Consider the following 15,342-nt stretch of genomic DNA (forward strand, 5'->3'; position numbering starts at 1 on the left):
GTCAAGCTATCCAGGCTGATGAAGGCTGATAGCCAGAAACCGGTCCTTGGATGCTTGATTCCGGTCTGGGAAAGACATGGCTTGGTAGTTCGGACTGGACTGTTCCCATGAGGCACAGGGTCAGAGCTGATTTGCATATAGCCAGTGTCTAACCCAGGGTGGTGTGGAGTGCAAAAAAACAATGGATTTAGGCCCAGATCCTTGTACTGGGGTGAATGTATGACATTGTTCTACATTCTGTCCATCAACTGTGTTTTTTGCAATTTTCAACCCGAGTGGGCTGGGTATGCTCAGACGTGAGTCCCAGGCTCTCCACACCACTGGAGTCAAGCTATCCAGGCTGATGAAGGCTGATAGCCAGAAACCGGTCCTTGGATGCTTGATTCCGGTCTGGGAAAGACATGGCTTGGTAGTTCGGACTGGACTGTTCCCATGAGGCACAGGGTCAGAGCTGATTTGCATATAGCCAGTGTCTAACCCAGGGTGGTGTGGAGTGCAAAAAAACGATAGATTTAGGCCCAGATCCTTGTACTGGGGTGAATGTATGACATTGTTCTACATTCTGTCCATCAACTGTGTTTTTTGCAATTTTCAACCCGAGTGGGCTGGGTATGCTCAGACGTGAGTCCCAGGCTCTCCACACCACTGGAGTCAAGCTATCCAGGCTGATGAAGGCTGATAGCCAGAAACCGGTCCTTGGATGCTTGATTCCGGTCTGGGAAAGACATGGCTTGGTAGTTCGGACTGGACTGTTCCCATGAGGCACAGGGTCAGAGCTGATTTGCATATAGCCAGTGTCTAACCCAGGGTGGTGTGGAGTGCAAAAAAACGATGGATTTAGGCCCAGATCCTTGTACTGGGGTGAATGTATGACATTGTTCTACATTCTGTCCATCAACTGTGTTTTTTGCAATTTTCAACCCGAGTGGGCTGGGTATGCTCAGACGTGAGTCCCAGGCTCTCCACACCACTGGAGTCAAGCTATCCAGGCTGATGAAGGCTGATAGCCAGAAACCGGTCCTTGGATGCTTGATTCCGGTCTGGGAAAGACATGGCTTGGTAGTTCGGACTGGACTGTTCCCATGAGGCACAGGGTCAGAGCTGATTTGCATATAGCCAGTGTCTAACCCAGGGTGGTGTGGAGTGCAAAAAAACGATGGATTTAGGCCCAGATCCTTGTACTGGGGTGAATGTATGACATTGTTCTACATTCTGTCCATCAACTGTGTTTTTTGCAATTTTCAACCCGAGTGGGCTGGGTATGCTCAGACGTGAGTCCCAGGCTCTCCACACCACTGGAGTCAAGCTATCCAGGCTGATGAAGGCTGATAGCCAGAAACCGGTCCTTGGATGCTTGATTCCGGTCTGGGAAAGACATGGCTTGGTAGTTCGGACTGGACTGTTCCCATGAGGCACAGGGTCAGAGCTGATTTGCATATAGCCAGTGTCTAACCCAGGGTGGTGTGGAGTGCAAAAAAACGATGGATTTAGGCCCAGATCCTTGTACTGGGGTGAATGTATGACATTGTTCTACATTCTGTCCATCAACTGTGTTTTTTGCAATTTTCAACCCGAGTGGGCTGGGTATGCTCAGACGTGAGTCCCAGGCTCTCCACACCACTGGAGTCAAGCTATCCAGGCTGATGAAGGCTGATAGCCAGAAACCGGTCCTTGGATGCTTGATTCCGGTCTGGGAAAGACATGGCTTGGTAGTTCGGACTGGACTGTTCCCATGAGGCACAGGGTCAGAGCTGATTTGCATATAGCCAGTGTCTAACCCAGGGTGGTGTGGAGTGCAAAAAAACGATGGATTTAGGCCCAGATCCTTGTACTGGGGTGAATGTATGACATTGTTCTACATTCTGTCCATCAACTGTGTTTTTTGCAATTTTCAACCCGAGTGGGCTGGGTATGCTCAGACGTGAGTCCCAGGCTCTCCACACCACTGGAGTCAAGCTATCCAGGCTGATGAAGGCTGATAGCCAGAAACCGGTCCTTGGATGCTTGATTCCGGTCTGGGAAAGACATGGCTTGGTAGTTCGGACTGGACTGTTCCCATGAGGCACAGGGTCAGAGCTGATTTGCATATAGCCAGTGTCTAACCCAGGGTGGTGTGGAGTGCAAAAAAACGATGGATTTAGGCCCAGATCCTTGTACTGGGGTGAATGTATGACATTGTTCTACATTCTGTCCATCAACTGTGTTTTTTGCAATTTTCAACCCGAGTGGGCTGGGTATGCTCAGACGTGAGTCCCAGGCTCTCCACACCACTGGAGTCAAGCTATCCAGGCTGATGAAGGCTGATAGCCAGAAACCGGTCCTTGGATGCTTGATTCCGGTCTGGGAAAGACATGGCTTGGTAGTTCGGACTGGACTGTTCCCATGAGGCACAGGGTCAGAGCTGATTTGCATATAGCCAGTGTCTAACCCAGGGTGGTGTGGAGTGCAAAAAAACGATGGATTTAGGCCCAGATCCTTGTACTGGGGTGAATGTATGACATTGTTCTACATTCTGTCCATCAACTGTGTTTTTTGCAATTTTCAACCCGAGTGGGCTGGGTATGCTCAGACGTGAGTCCCAGGCTCTCCACACCACTGGAGTCAAGCTATCCAGGCTGATGAAGGCTGATAGCCAGAAACCGGTCCTTGGATGCTTGATTCCGGTCTGGGAAAGACATGGCTTGGTAGTTCGGACTGGACTGTTCCCATGAGGCACAGGGTCAGAGCTGATTTGCATATAGCCAGTGTCTAACCCAGGGTGGTGTGGAGTGCAAAAAAACGATGGATTTAGGCCCAGATCCTTGTACTGGGGTGAATGTATGACATTGTTCTACATTCTGTCCATCAACTGTGTTTTTTGCAATTTTCAACCCGAGTGGGCTGGGTATGCTCAGACGTGAGTCCCAGGCTCTCCACACCACTGGAGTCAAGCTATCCAGGCTGATGAAGGCTGATAGCCAGAAACCGGTCCTTGGATGCTTGATTCCGGTCTGGGAAAGACATGGCTTGGTAGTTCGGACTGGACTGTTCCCATGAGGCACAGGGTCGGAGCTGATTTGCATATAGCCAGTGTCTAACCCAGGGTGGTGTGGAGTGCAAAAAAACGATGGATTTAGGCCCAGATCCTTGTACTGGGGTGAATGTATGACATTGTTCTACATTCTGTCCATCAACTGTGTTTTTTGCAATTTTCAACCCGAGTGGGCTGGGTATGCTCAGACGTGAGTCCCAGGCTCTCCACACCACTGGAGTCAAGCTATCCAGGCTGATGAAGGCTGATAGCCAGAAACCGGTCCTTGGATGCTTGATTCCGGTCTGGGAAAGACATGGCTTGGTAGTTCGGACTGGACTGTTCCCATGAGGCACAGGGTCAGAGCTGATTTGCATATAGCCAGTGTCTAACCCAGGGTGGTGTGGAGTGCAAAAAAACGATGGATTTAGGCCCAGATCCTTGTACTGGGGTGAATGTATGACATTGTTCTACATTCTGTCCATCAACTGTGTTTTTTGCAATTTTCAACCCGAGTGGGCTGGGTATGCTCAGACGTGAGTCCCAGGCTCTCCACACCACTGGAGTCAAGCTATCCAGGCTGATGAAGGCTGATAGCCAGAAACCGGTCCTTGGATGCTTGATTCCGGTCTGGGAAAGACATGGCTTGGTAGTTCGGACTGGACTGTTCCCATGAGGCACAGGGTCAGAGCTGATTTGCATATAGCCAGTGTCTAACCCAGGGTGGTGTGGAGTGCAAAAAAACGATGGATTTAGGCCCAGATCCTTGTACTGGGGTGAATGTATGACATTGTTCTACATTCTGTCCATCAACTGTGTTTTTTGCAATTTTCAACCCGAGTGGGCTGGGTATGCTCAGACGTGAGTCCCAGGCTCTCCACACCACTGGAGTCAAGCTATCCAGGCTGATGAAGGCTGATAGCCAGAAACCGGTCCTTGGATGCTTGATTCCGGTCTGGGAAAGACATGGCTTGGTAGTTCGGACTGGACTGTTCCCATGAGGCACAGGGTCAGAGCTGATTTGCATATAGCCAGTGTCTAACCCAGGGTGGTGTGGAGTGCAAAAAAACGATGGATTTAGGCCCAGATCCTTGTACTGGGGTGAATGTATGACATTGTTCTACATTCTGTCCATCAACTGTGTTTTTTGCAATTTTCAACCCGAGTGGGCTGGGTATGCTCAGACGTGAGTCCCAGGCTCTCCACACCACTGGAGTCAAGCTATCCAGGCTGATGAAGGCTGATAGCCAGAAACCGGTCCTTGGATGCTTGATTCCGGTCTGGGAAAGACATGGCTTGGTAGTTCGGACTGGACTGTTCCCATGAGGCACAGGGTCGGAGCTGATTTGCATATAGCCAGTGTCTAACCCAGGGTGGTGTGGAGTGCAAAAAAACGATGGATTTAGGCCCAGATCCTTGTACTGGGGTGAATGTATGACATTGTTCTACATTCTGTCCATCAACTGTGTTTTTTGCAATTTTCAACCCGAGTGGGCTGGGTATGCTCAGACGTGAGTCCCAGGCTCTCCACACCACTGGAGTCAAGCTATCCAGGCTGATGAAGGCTGATAGCCAGAAACCGGTCCTTGGATGCTTGATTCCGGTCTGGGAAAGACATGGCTTGGTAGTTCGGACTGGACTGTTCCCATGAGGCACAGGGTCAGAGCTGATTTGCATATAGCCAGTGTCTAACCCAGGGTGGTGTGGAGTGCAAGAAAACGATGGATTTAGGCCCAGATCCTTGTACTGGGGTGAATGTATGACATTGTTCTACATTCTGTCCATCAACTGTGTTTTTTGCAATTGATCAACATGTCAACATCAATGTGAGATAAGTGGCTCAAACTCAATCTGAGAAGATAGAGATGATGATATTCTGCAACATGAATCTACCCTGATTGCCCACATAATTAGGTCCTTACCCATCACCCTCCAACCACCCCAGAAACCAGTCCATCATCCTGGACACCAACCTCACCATGAGGCTTTAATTTGCCACATCACCTCTCCTGCTTTCACATATTTTACATGCTTAGAAATGTGTTCATATGGCTCCCTGCTGACACCTGTAAGACCATCACCGAGGCCCCCGTCACATGTAAACCGTCCAACACCAATGCACTCTACTACAGCATCTCTGAACATCTGCTACACAAGAAGAAAACTATTTAACACACCACTGCCGGACTACTACTAATCCTAACATGTGGCACGCATATCAAACCTCACCTCAGACAAAGACACTTGGTCCCCACACTGCCCGTTCCAGCTGCTCACCAACACCTACAAGGCACTACACTAGCAGTGACCGACATAGCTTACACACCATCTAAACTTGCACCAAACAATCATGAACGTCTGCATCACCTGCCCTCACCCCCATATCGATTTGAGAAAGACAGGAGGTAGGGAGTTTTCTTACTTGGCAGGCTACACCTGGAAACACCACCCCCCAGTACATCAAGATAGCTGCATTAAATATGGAGCACCTGGCTCTTCAATTGATCCTACTTGCAGAGCATGCACCTACTCAGCACCTGAATACACTCTCAGTGACAAGTTGATCCTCTACAAAGTTCTCATGTCTGCCTTAAGTTACCTGGCCAGTTTTTCTTTGGTTCTGTGTATGTGATCATGCCACCTATTTTTTACACTCCAGGATAGTCTTTTTTGTTTGTACAACACAGTTTATCTGGTCAACTATATCTTGGCAAATGGCATTCTTCCTTGCTAATGGCAATTTTGATGTGACAAGTAAGAGGTGTTCATTAATGTCACCTCATTGATTAGCATCTGGTTCCCCTCACTGAAGTTGGACTTCCTCTTCCTTTTAGCCTGGGATGATGGTGGATCTTCAGGGTTGGAGTTGTTACCCTTGAGGCTCTTTCCATGCATCTGTGTTGAGGAGTTTTGGCTGTATAGATTGCGTTGAGATGTAGCACAACTGCCAGAGTGGCTGACTCCATAGTGCGGGGGTTGTGGTTTGATCCCATGCGGCAGCTCAGGATAATGTGACTCTGGACAATAGCTCACTTAATCTCCCCGACAGCACCCAGCACTTTGAAACCCTTACTGGGTGATATGTCTGTGCTTTACAAATGGGAATTATTATTATTTATTTTCAAACATTCCCGCAAAGCACTTCTGCATGACGTACTGGTGAATTGCGTCACGTCTGCTTTATGACTTGCAAATCAACTTTGCATCATGTAGGTAGTCCTTACATTGCGGCACTTTGCACAGTTCTCTGTACTGTTGTGTGGAAATTCGTGAGGCAGCTCAGGACCTTGCGCCAAGGTGCATGGTTCCATAAATACGGCTCATCCATGGAGCAGGAAAATGCCGCAACAAGGTGTAGAAATTTCTGTCGCACCACTGCTCAACGCAGCGTTGTGTCAGTAATGATAAATATACCCCCGAGTGTGGTCTGTGCTGTACGAACCAAAAATAAAAAAAAATTAAAAAATACATTGTTAAAATTATCATAGCTGCTATTCAAAGTATTAAATCAGTGTAACGGGACCTAGGTATGTGCAGAAAACACTGACAGAAATGTGCACAGTTCTAGTGTATATCAGGGTTACTTACCATTCGCTTTTCAGTCTGAACTAAGATTTTACTCTTGAAGAATATTGTAGGGTTGGAGGTGGAGGGCCCTAGGCCCGCATGCTAGGTGCAGCAATGACCTGACACAGACACCAGATGAGGGTAGTGGGAATGGCCTCAAGCACGTGCGCTCGGCCCCTTTTATTGCCAGCGTCATGTGACACCATGACGTCTGTGGTGGGTGGGTGTAAAGTGTAATACAGACACTTGAACACTAGAACGTGTCCATGCTAGGACACTACATCCCTCCCATTTTTTAATTGCAAAGACCCACATTCAGAAATCAACCTGTGGGGAAAATAACATGTATCAGGATGCAGTAAAGCGTTCAGCTTCCGCAGTGTCTTTCAATCCGCCGCTGCTTGGAATCACAGATGGTGTTCAACCTGTTGCGGATAACATCAGTTCACAGTGGCACCAGTTTGTGGTGCTCGATGGAAATAGCCTGTTGATGACTCTGCGACCAAATTGTCCTCTCAGTCCTTCTTTTGCTCACTTCCATGGCGACGGGTGCAGTTAGAGTTCTTGTGGTTCGCCGGGGAATGATGCACGATTTCCGGCCTTGGCCTTGGCTTTATTTGTAGTCTATGTCCTACTTGGCAAAAGGCAGATCCATTGCAAGGCATCCCTCTCACTAGGATGACCCCTCTCGTCGGTGTTCCCCTGCCACGGGATATCCTTGAGGTCCTCTTCTCGGATTCGCGCTGGGCTGGATGTGTCCACATCAGTTGTTCCTGCGCCGCCGTCAGTGGGGGTATGGAAGAGACGATGTGTCTCACCTCAGATTCCGCAGCCTCGTCCCAAGGTAGCTGTTGGTTTCTGTCTTTGCTTGCGACGTCTTCGCCCTCCCCGGACCTTACGGATGGGCGTCGGAGGACCGTCTCTCGTCGCGGGGACTGCGTCCCGGAGGCCTCTGCCCCTGGGTCACCACGGCTGGCATGTGTCCAGTGTCCGTGTGACCCCAAAGGTGGATGTCACCAACGGTCTCGCTTGCTCCTCTCCGCAGATCCTGGGTGTGCGGAAACATCGTCTGTCAGCTGGTCTTCTTTGCCACTGGTGTTCTTCCGGCCTCGTGTTCCTCTCACCGTTGTCCTGGCACTTGTCACCTTACTTCTCTTCGGGAGTGAGCGGTCTTCGTCTTCCTGCACTCCTCTCTGTCTTTCCTTAGTTGTTTCTCTGTGAGGACGTTGCTTCGCACTGACTTCTCCTTCTACTCTTAACTGTGGCAACAGGCCACATGGATATGCTTCCTTCTTTTCCACGGTGGCAAACGTGCCACTCAGATCTCTCCTTTTCTTCCTTCCTTTTCACGGTGGCAAACGTGCCACTCAGATCTCTCCTTTTCTTCCTTCCTTTTCACGGTGGCAAACGTGCCACTCAGATCTCTCCTTTTCTTCCTTCCTTTTCGCAGTGGCAAACGTGCCACTCAGATCTCTCCTTTTCTTCCTTCCTTTTCACGGTGGCAAACGTGCCACTCAGATCTCACCTTTTCTTCCTTCTGCATCGCGACATCACTTGGACCAAACTTGTGTATTCTCTTCTGACCTGGGTCCTCCATGCAGTGCGCGCACCCTGCATGTGTACCCCTGGTCTTGTCCTCGTCGGGGACACTTTCTCCTTCTTCCTCCGCAGCCAGAGTTGGTGTCGCGAACCTTCTTTTATTGATGCTTTCTTTTCTTGATGGTTGTTGGTGACGTTCGGGGGTCCATGTTTGGAGACCTGTTCATGGTTGAACGTCCTGGACCGGTTGGTGGTCCACTTCTGCCGATGCCTGGCAGGTTGCTTTCGGTCGTCCTGTCGGACTTTGCGCTACAACAGTTCCTGGGGGACCCGTTGTGGGTCAGCACTTGATGGGCGATCATTCTGGGGATCGGCTCCAGGGAGGCGCCATGGATCTGTCGCGGGTCGGCACTTGATGGGCGATCGTTCGCGAAGATTGTTCTGCGCGATGGTGCTGCATGCATTCTTCTTTTTTTGCTGGCGGTGGCTGTGCGTCGCCACGTGGCGCGTTGTTTGCGCACTTAAAGTTCAGGGTTCTGGGACGCCTGTGGCGTGACGTTGGGTACTTGCTGCTTTGGCTGTCGTCGGGTACTTGATGCTTTGGACCGTTGACGGGAGTAGTTGATGATGCGGTGAGCGCCTGTGGCCACAAGGCGTCGCTGCTCTCTCCGTCCTTTGATCGCGGCAGTCGTTTCCCTGGACGTTCTTTTAGTGCTTGGCAGCCGTTTCCTCCAGACGTCAGTGCTTGGATGCTTTGTGAGGCATTGGTGCCTTTTCCCACGTCGCGTTGGAAGTGGCAGTCGCCGACTCCTTGCTGGTGTGTGTGGGTGTCACGGGCGCTGTTGCACAGTTACTTGCTGCGTGAGGTTGGATGCTTTCTTGCTGCGGGAGTTTAGACGCTTTCGCTGTCCCTTGCGCTGTGGAGAACTTGCTTGCTGCGTGAGTTTTCTTGCGTTGTGCAATGCTTGTTTTTAGTCCTTGTGGAAGCAGGTGCACTTTTGCATTTGGCCACTGGGTGGCAGTGTTGCAGGATTCTGGTAACAGCTTGTCTTGTCTTTCCCTGATGTGCACTCTATTGTCACAGTGCACAGGGGGCTGGAGCTGCTGCTGCTGGGAGCTGGTGAGTTTCTTTTGTTTTTCACTTTTGGGGGCAGAAAGGCACAGGCGCCTTGTTTGGGCACATGCTGAGTGAGGCACAGTTATTCTAGATCAGGGGTCAATGCTCACATGTTTGTTGTGTGTGCCGGTACTTCCATGTGTGGTTCCTGGTATGCAGGAGAGTATGGGCTTGAGTGGTGAGGTACTGCTCCGTGGCTGTGCAGGTACCAGACTTTAACGTTTTCCCCTCTGCGTGGCACAGTGTATGGTTGGCGGCGCTGGCCGCTCACAGGCACTTCATCTGTTCTAGGGAGCCCACGAGGTGGAGGCTCATCAGACCGGCGGCGGCGCTGTCCGCGTGCATGCGCCTCCTTCTTTCCCCTCCCCGCCCGCTGCAGCCTCGGCAGTCCTCGCGGGGGGGGGGGTGGGGGGAGATTCTTCCTCAGGCTGGGGAGCGCGTCGCTCCGGTCACTCTCCCTTGGGCGGGGGTGCTCGAGGCGGGCCGCGGGTAGGCTCCGCCGGCTCTGCCTGTTACATGGTTCACTAGTTCTCCGGCACGGCAGGCTCCACTTTTCCCCGGTCTCCCGCCGCAGCAGCTTCACCTTGCTCACGCTGCGCGGCGGAGACCAGCCATGTACCTCGCAGGCCGCGGGTAGGCTCCGCTGGCTCTGCAGTGTCTTTACACGCCGGGGTGCCGCCGGCAGGCCGCGGGTGGGCTCCGCTGGCGTTGCTGAGTCCTCCTTCGCTGGGGGCTACCGGCGAGCCGCGGGTGGGCTCCGCTGGCCCGGATGACGTGGCGAGGGGGGTCGGGAGGCGGTTAGCTACTCCGCTCCCTCCCCCTCGTAGTCGTTGGTGGTTGCGGGTCCGGCCGCACTTCTTTTCACCGCGGTCTTCAGCCTCTGTGCCCCTGCCGCTTCCAAGCACACACGCGGCGGGGGCGGGGGACGACTCGGGCAGGCCGCGGGTAGGCTCCGCTGGTCCTGCTTATGTATGGCACAGTTCGGGGCGGGCACTTCGCCCGTGGGGCTCACCTTCGGCCGGCGGGCCAGATGCTTGGTTGCGGTCGTGGCGGGTAGGCTCCGCTCGGCCCGTGCACCTCTCCGGTGGGGGTCGGAAGCCTCGCGGCCGTCGTAGGTGGGCTCTGGGCGGTCCGCAGCTGCTGGGTGGCACTCGGTGGTGGCGGTCGACGCGGGTGGGCTCCGGTCGGCTTGCTGTATGGCGCCGACGTGCCTACCGGCCTCACGGCGCGTTGCGCCTCGCCACAGGGGATGCCCTCTAGACGGGCAGCTCTCTTCCCCTTTTCCTTTTTAATTAGCCGAGGATAGTGGCACGCATGGGCTGCACTACCGGCCTCGTCGCCATTGTAGGGTTGGAGGTGGAGGGCCCTAGGCCCGCATGCTAGGTGCAGCAATGACCTGACACAGACACCAGATGAGGGTAGTGGGAATGGCCTCAAGCACGTGCGCTCGGCCCCTTTTATTGCCAGCGTCATGTGACACCATGACGTCTGTGGTGGGTGGGTGTAAAGTGTAATACAGACACTTGAACACTAGAACGTGTCCATGCTAGGACACTACAAATATCTGTTTCAGTGAGTTGCTTCTCCCACCTGACAGACAAGTCTCCCCTGTGAGTAGCACGTTATTTGAAGTTCCGTGATTCATTTTGCGCAGATGTCCTGGAAGGCTATGCTGCTCGCCTTTTGAAAGGTCTCAGATTGATTGATCGTATTTTTAGATCACAGTACTGACTGCTCGCCATTTCCGATCTAACTAGTTCATCTTTCATGTCTTTACCATGATTGTCAAAGGACACGGTGACCTCAGTGCTCTCATGAGCTGTGGTGCCTTTGAGCTGCAAGGATTGATGTGCTCCTGGAACACTGGCTGGTCAAGACAATTGTGCGCGTGGCAGTTCCCTGAGACATTCCATTTTACTTCCGTAAACTATGCTGCCTTCACTTACTAGTCCCTGCCATCATATGCGACCTTTCTAACGCAATTAGACGAATTTAATAATTAGTATGTTGTACCTACTACCACTAGCAGCCTGGGTGCCTCAATATCTATATTTCAATGTGTTTTTCTCACCGAATAGCTCCAACGCCCCCTCCCACACCCGCCTTAACCTGTCCAGTGTGGGATGAAAAACAATGGTCCTTGACCTAATTTATAATTGATCCAAGCACCAAACTGCAATCATTATTTAAGTCAATTAATTTTAGCCGCAACCTTCCGGCTTACTGTATTAATACATTACTTTTTTAGTGCAACAACCAAAATAATTACTTTCAAACAGGGATTTTTAATTCCATAGTATCAAAGTTCACAGAAAGGACATAAATTCGTACAATTCAGGAGGTACAAGAGTGGTTACTCCTAGAACGTGCAAGGGGAGAGAGAGAGTGCTCTAGTGATGAAAGGGTGAACAAGGTTTTGTGAAAAGTGAAGGCAAAAGATAAACAGTTCAAGGGTGGACTTATTATGCACTTTAAGTCCTTTATATAACTGGCACATTTGTTTCAAATGTAATTATGATTCCATTTAGTTTACAACACACAATACATTGTTGTGTAGCAGTATTTGAGGAAAGGGGGTGTGGTCCAGGTAAGGCGTAGATGAGCGTCCACGTTTCCACCCGGCTTAGGGGCTTAGGGGTTTAGGGGTAAGTGGGTGCCTCAGCCTGCGGGTCTTCTTCAGGACAGGGGGTAACCTGTGTACCAGGGTGTTGTACCTATGGATAAATTAGAGGTGTGTCAAGGTTGTGCACAATAGTGGGAACAAGGCGGTGAGTCCCTTGTCCAAGAAAATGCTTACCCGTGGGTTAGTCAGGGTAAGTACATTTCCATTCCAGTAACTTGTCGAGTCTTCATTAATAGACTGTAAGACTGAGTTCCTTCAGTGCGTAGGCAACGTGAGTCTGATTCAAACAGACGAGCGTGCTCATATGAAATTAAAGATGAGTGATTAGGGCTCTAGATGCACATGAAAGTATAATGTACAGCCATCGCAGGTTACCAGATGCTAAAGTCTCCCACCCCCAAGCCTAAGGTATGGGAAACGGCTGCAGAAGCTGGCAACGGCGTTAATTGGAGAAGTGTGGCTCACTGGTTAGAAGCGGCAGACCCTGAAGCAGAGGTTGGCCCGGGACCAGGGTTCAATTCCCGATGCGGCAGGGTCTTGGGTCAATGTCCGTGGGCTTGATAATTCTCGCTTAGGTGCCTACCCTAACCATGGGTCCCACTCTGCAACTCTGGGCAATAGCTTGCTTAATCTCCACAACGGCCCCAGCAACGCCGGGGATGCCTGGCTTCACCTTGGGGTGCCCTCTCACAGGGAAAGCCAGGACGGGTTCCCCAGCGGTATACAGCGCCAGGATGCCACGTAACGAGGTAACAGTGCGCTTTACAAGTATACATACATTAATTATAAAGGTCAGGGGGCCTTGCAACCCCAAAAGCAAGTTATCTATGGGTGGCGGATCGTATGTATCCCCGTGCAGCTAGTGGGGCCTAACATGGAGGGGCCTGGGCTGTGATTATTAGGGTGATTCAGAAAAGGGGGTGGTGATGAACAGAGTGTCTGAATTAAGCAGACCACTCTTACCCAGTCCAAAGATCAGGGCTTGATCCATCACCGTTATTTAGCTCACTGCCCCATCCCAGCTCAGAACCTGGCTATATGCAAATTAGTCTGTCCCTGGCCCAGTGCATCATGGGAACAGGGCAGACCAAACTACCAAGCCAATTCTTCACCAGAAAGGAGACAAGCTTCCGGGGACCGGTTTCTGGCATTTCAGCCGTCGTCGGCCCGGCTTGCTTGAATCCTGATGGAGCAGTGAGCAAGGGACTCATGTCTGAGTATACCCTGCCACACCTATAGTGGCCAAAAACGATTCAGAAAAGGGGGTGGTGATGAACAGAGTGTCTGAATTAAGCAGACCACTCTTACCCAGTCCAAAGATCAGGGCTTGATCCATCACCGTTATTTAGCTCACTGCCCCATCCCAGCTCAGAACCTGGCTATATGCAAATTAGCCTGTCCCTGGCCCAGTGCATCATGGGAACAGGGCAGACCAAACTACCAAGCCAATTCTTCACCAGAAAGGAGACAAGCTTCCGGGGACCGGTTTCTGGCATTTCAGCCGTCGTCGGCCAAGCTTGCTTGAATCCTGATGGAGCAGTGAGCAAGGGACTCATGTCTGAGTATACCCTGCCACACCTATAGTGGCCAAAAACGATTCAGAAAAGGGGGTGGTGATGAACAGAGTGTCTAAATTAAGCAGACCACTCTTACCCAGTCCAAAGATCAGGGCTTGATCCATCACCGTTATTTAGCTCACTGCCCCATCCCAGCTCAGAACCTGGCTATATGCAAATTAGTCTGTCCCTGGCCCAGTGCATCATGGGAACAGGGCAGACCAAACTACCAAGCCAATTCTTCACCAGAAAGGAGACAAGCTTCCGGGGACCGGTTTCTGGCATTTCAGCCGTCGTCGGCCGGCTTGCTTGAATCCTGATGGAGCAGTGAGCAAGGGACTCATGTCTGAGTATACCCTGCCACACCTATAGTGGCCAAAAACGATTCAGAAAAGGGGGTGGCACTTACCCAGAGCGAAGGGTTACGAGGATCCCTCTTGGAGAAAAGGCCACTGCTAAAAGAATAGAAGGGCCGTAATTAGAAACTACATCAATCGTGATGCGGGCTCTACTGAGAGGCTGTGCTCGGGGCCGCAGGGTGGGCAGATGTCTTACCTCGTTCAGTAGCAATTGATGATCGCATAGACCGGCGTGTTTCAATCCGCTCGGGGAACGGCAGACTGGCTGCTCGGCCGCAAGGACGTTAAATAACGTCCCGTGTACGTTGGCCTCATGCCGTAAGCGGTGTATAACCCGGGGTGAAGAAAGACTGCGGGGCTGATGGGGATGGCGCCTGACATAGTGTATGTGAGAGTGTACAAGTCTATATGTATATGCCGGTATTTTCACATTCCCATCATAACAGTAGTAACAGTATTTACAATTGTGGCATTTCATAATGTTATCAGCGAGTGCTAATTGTACAGTGCCCGCGTGCAAGATGTATCATTACGTGGTGTAACACGATACTCACAGAATAGTCATATTAACAGTATTTACAAATAAAACAGTCATATTTACAAAGTGTACATTTCCACATGTGAACGATAGCAGCTCCTGGAGGTTGACCAGAATGGACAGGACCTTCCAGACCATGCTCCCTTTGTCATGTATGCAACATTTACAATCGGCATACGCAGATGATCATATTTACAATGTGTACAATTCCATGGGTTGATAGTAGTAGTATTTTGGAAAGGTGGCGATGTGCACAGCACAGCCTACCGGTAGCAGTCATATTAGTCAAATGATAATTACACGTGTCAGTGCTTATGGAGGTTAACAGAGTAGTCAGCACATATAATGTTTTAAAACAGCATATTCAGTTGGTCATATTTACAATGGGTACACATTGTGAACGAGCCATAGCAGTTTTATGTGGACCCAGCCCATCCAGCCTGTATCAGTGCCCGTGCATAAGGTGTATCACTGTCGGGTATACCAGGTAGAAACAGCGTCTGAGCATTGTGTAGAACATCATGTGTAGAGTACCTGTGCTTATGACAGTGTGGTCGATATTACTGGTGGTGTACACTCACAGTAAATAAGCGGGGTACTAATAAGACATCCAACATGATGTGAAGGTCGAGCACTAACCATTATTCAATAATGCAACCTGCTTACTTATCTCGTCGTATTCGTTCAAGCCATGCTTGATGGTGTCAAACAGGTGTATGAATCTACACTCTCGGATGCTGAGGATGTTAAAGGCGCCACCCCTGGGGTTCGGTTTCACTTTTTCTTAACCTGTCCAGTGGCTGCGTCTTTGCCCATTCTTGTGTTAGAGACTTTTTTCAATTTTGCGCTGATTTTTCAAACATGTTTACCCTGAGAAATGCAAAAACAACAGTTGATGGACAAAATGCAGAACAATGTCATACATTCACCCCAGTACAGATATCTGGGCCTGAATCCATCGTTTTTTTGCTCACCACAGCAACCCAGTTCAGACATAGCCATATGCAAATCAGCCTTGACCCTGTGCCTCATG

The sequence above is a fragment of the Lissotriton helveticus genome, chromosome 4_1, assembly GCF_964261635.1.
Source record: "Lissotriton helveticus chromosome 4_1, aLisHel1.1, whole genome shotgun sequence".
In the NCBI taxonomy this organism is placed as follows: domain Eukaryota; kingdom Metazoa; phylum Chordata; class Amphibia; order Caudata; family Salamandridae; genus Lissotriton; species Lissotriton helveticus.